Here is a 4,495-nt window from a genome sequence, read left to right as displayed (position 1 = left end):
TGGTGGACATCTTGTTTGGTCTTAATCAGTTTATCAGTTTTTAGACAACAAGTAAATCAAATATCCTTCCATTATTTATTTTGTATTTTTTTGATTTTTCAAAATTATCAAACACAAAAAAGAAAGGTTTCATATTTTGGCCATGAAAATCATATCACAATTCTCACTTAAAATCCTTTTCCAGGATTATAGTTAACCTGATAATTTTATTCATTAAAACAGAGATGAACTGATGATTATACATTTATGCATCTGGTCCAACAAAAACAATTTTTAAAAAGTCATTTAAATCTGCAGCGAGTCTGCCTGCAGTAAAAGTTGAAGAGGTGATGCACGGTGGTCATTAAATGGCTGCCAGCCTGAAGTCATGAGGAGGGTAATTTTCAATCAGCCAGCAAAAACCATGCATAAGTTACAGAAACTTTCAAAGTGGACTTATGCGTGTGAGTCTTTTTGGAAAATTATCCCACTAAATCTATTATGTGCACAGAAGTTTTTCCAGGAAATTATATACAAAAACAAGCATGTAAATCTAAACCCACCCCCAGGAGCACCTCTGCTTAATCCAGGCCAACTTAACGTGTGAACCATGATGAGATGTGTAAGTTTACCCGCATATTGGGATAAAGTTATACATATCAGATGATCAGTTTTGTAAAGGCCATTCCTGTCTATAAAACAGTTTTACCCGAATTAATGCTTTTGAAAATTACCTCCAGAATGGGTGCTTGACCAATGAGTTTGCTTAGCAATAAAGGAAAGGCCATCCTCATTGAGAAATCATGTGCTAAGGATACTTTAAACCAAAAAGAAGTTCAACACAGTCTTTGAAATCCAAGCCATTGTCAGAGCATTGGGGTTCTTGGATCAGGTGGATAGGGATCATGAATCCAGTGGGGTAGAGTTGTCAGAAGCATCAGGGCTGCCAGGTCAGGCTGATAGTGATAATAGGTCCAACAGTCAAGCATAGATGTCTAGATTTAGGCCTGCCTTTACTGTGGTCATAATTAGCCAGCCAATTTAACCAGCTAGTCCTAGCCAACTAACTTTGCTCCTCTGACCTAATCCCACTTCTAGGGCCACCCAGTTTTAGAGCAGCTAAATTTAACCGTCCAGTGAACCCAGATAGCTAGATTTAGCTGCTCTGTAGGGTGAAATTTTCACCCTAAGGGACCAAGCTGGATAACGTCTTATTTAGCAAGCTAAATTCCTCTATGAATTGGCCCCTCAATACTGAACAGAAGTATTTACTTAGGGTTTCTACTTTTTTCTTGTCACCTTCTATAGTCCTCCTTTTCTCCTACTATTCTTACAATCTCAACTGTTCTCTTTCTCCTTCCACTGACATACCAGAAAAAAAAGCCTTGTGGTTTTACTTTATCAGTACCATGTTTCTGTGGCAGCCTCTTTAGCAGAAAGACATGCCCAAAACCAAATTGATATCACATTACCTTTGCCCTATTTATCTTTTATGCCTTGCTTTCACTGTCCTGACTACTTTCTCTGCTGCTTTCAGCTTTACCAGATATTCTTTCCGATGCTCCTCTTTCTGAGATCCCTTGCACATTTGGAATATAATTTTCAATAAAACTTAGGGGCCTACATTTTCACCTGAAAATGTACCTAAATTTAGGCCTGCTATTCATTTGCCTAGATTTAGAACCCTAAGTTAGGTGTCTAGTGCTGAAAATCAGTGATAAGTTCCTGTAACATCAATTGTCTGTGGGTTGCCCCAGAAGCAAGCAGCTTAATGTCTGGAGAGGCAAATTCAAATGGTAAAAGTTCTCCTACCTATGCCAATCACTTTCCCCTCAGACTGAGCCCTCAGAAGCTGGTGGCCAGTGAGGCATGAGAGATAGGGATATCCCCCAGTACAAACAAGGAGCAAGTAGCCTAGAATAGAAGCTGGAGCATACCAGGAAGTCAGGAACATGAGAAGAGATCAAGCATAAATACTGAAAGCAGAAACTGGAGATGAAGAAGTCTTCTGGATTCAGGCAACAAGGACAGAGCCAGAGTACTAGGACCAGGAGGCAGGGCCAAGCTTTGGCAACTGACTGACAAAAGGCCTGAGTATCAATACATGTCTAGGTAGGAAACAAGATGGGGGATAGTGAGGGGCACAGATCTGGAAGGGATAGGGAGGGCACAGATCTTCATACTACCCCTGCTTCAGGGATAGCATCTGGATGATCCCTTACGTGCAGGTGCCTTATATTGAGCTATTACTTGGACGAGTTTTGAATGAAGCACTGATAATAGTTAGCAAACTCCAGAAATCGCTGGAATACCTTGAGATACTAAGGTACTGGCCAATTAAATATTGCAGTTACCATACCATATCTGGGCCTTTCTCAAAACCTTGAGCCGAAATTACATATCCCAAGAAGTGGACTTGATTCTATTCAAAAGCACATTTCTCAAACCTGGAAAAAATAACTGGTGCTGGTGAAGAGAAAGGATCTCCACTACAGGGTGACTGGGTGGACAAGTCTGGGGAGCAGCTCAAAATGTCATCAAGATGGACCTATGTACAGAGAGAGGAGGTCTCAAAAGACAAAGGCTTGAGATACGGCAGGAAGGTTACAGATTCCAAAGACATGACCATATGCTCTGGTATTAAAGGCAGTCTTCCATTCATTGCCCTGTCAAATCCAAATGAGGATGTAGGGCCTCCCTCCCCTGCCAAGTCAAGCTTGGTAAATGTTACGAGCGCGCCCTCTGGCAGTTGTTATGGACCGAGGGCTGGGAGGCTTTTGGCTATGATTATAGGCACAGGAGCTCAATCACCTCTATAGCTGATGAAGTGAGCCCTTGGGCCATGGCACGACCCAGGGAGGAGCCCCAAGCCACACAGCGGGAGGTGAGTTGGTGCGCCCCGGATAACCAACAATGCAATGTTGATTGATGAACAGTCCTCCGACCGTTCCAAGCCCTTTCGGACCTGCCACTGGGTACGACAATGGGCAGCAGGCCGGACAGAGGACGAGGGCAGATGGAGTCCTTGGAACACAGAAGACTTTGGACTAGGACTAGGGCAAAGACATGACAGACGAGGGCTGATGCAAAGACATGACAGACGAGGGCTGATGCGAAGACATCACAGACGAGGCGAGAAGCTTGGAAGACTCTTAAACGAGATGAGGAGCTGGGAAAGGATAGATATTGGCACTGTCTCTCAGGGCGCCCTACACAGTCCACCCATGAGACTGGTTATGGACCACCCTGTCCCACTGCGCGCCCTACACAGCCTGAGGAGGCTGGTCACGGACAACGCGGAGAGCGGGACGAGTGCAGGAAGGAAGCCAGCCAAAGCGAGACTCCAATGACGAAGCCGGACAACCGCAAGAGCTGGCAGGTCAGGAAGGCTCAGGAGCGCAGGAAACAAATCCAACTGCAGGCAACTCCAATGATGGAAACGTGTCACCTGGAGAACCAAGAAGCCGGCAGAACAAGAAGGCTCAAGAGCACAGGAAACAAATCCAGCTGCTGGCAACTCCAATGACGGAGATGTGTCACCTGGAGAACCATGGAGCTGGCGAGTCAAGAGAACTTGAAGACACAGGAGCAAAACATCAGGAAGAGCTGGAACATCAGGAAGCGAGACATCGGGAAGCCTGGACGAGGGACCTCTGGAACACGGAGGCATCTGAAGATACCGCCATCAGGATCAGGAACAAGACAACATGAAGCCAAAACATCAAGCACCGGGAACACAAAGACATCTCGATCCGAAGGTGGACATCAGGACTGGGAACAAGGAACATGAAGACACAGAACACGAAGCCATCAAAGCAAGGTAAGACCATGGAGGACCTGGACCATTCTTAAGACACAGGCAACTGAAGAACCCGATCCGAAGGCAATGAGAGACTGAAGAGGAATCCCTTTTATAGGGCTGAAGCAGGAAGTCATCATCAGGAGGAGCCAGCAACACTTCCTGTGGCTGGCCCTTTAAATGTTGTGAAAAGGTGCGCGCCAGCGCCTAAGGAAAGGCTGAAGTGGAAGAGAAGGGCTGCAGCACCACGGACAGCAGTGCTCTCCTGCACCTCAGCACGGAGACGCAGAAACAGGCAGGCAGGCTTCAGGACGGCCCCCTGCCGTCCAAGGAGGACCCCGAAGATGACGACGCGGCTCCCTGCCACGGAGGCTGACCCGGGGCAGCTTCAGGCCGTAAAGAGGAGGCGGACAAGCACGGCCTCCAGGCCGCGGGTCTCGGCGGTGGCTCAGGGCTGCGGCAAGATGTCGTTGGCGGCAGCCCTGCCACGTGGGACCCGGCGTGGGCGTAGACAGAGGAGGCTGCTCGGCGGGGACGGTCCTGCCGAGCAGGGCAGGAACTGCTGCGGCCTCCGGGCCACATGAAACGGGGTCAGCTACGCCCGACTGCGCCGGCAAACCAGGTGGGTGCAGAGGCCTGCTCACGGAGAGTAGCTCCGCGGGCAGGAATCGTAACAGTAAAAATCTGGGTGCCTTGAAGTCTATCAGAGAGTTCAGA

The sequence above is a fragment of the Rhinatrema bivittatum genome, chromosome 2 (assembly GCF_901001135.1).
Source record: "Rhinatrema bivittatum chromosome 2, aRhiBiv1.1, whole genome shotgun sequence".
NCBI lineage: Eukaryota > Metazoa > Chordata > Amphibia > Gymnophiona > Rhinatrematidae > Rhinatrema > Rhinatrema bivittatum.
This window is presented reverse-complemented; position numbering follows the sequence as displayed.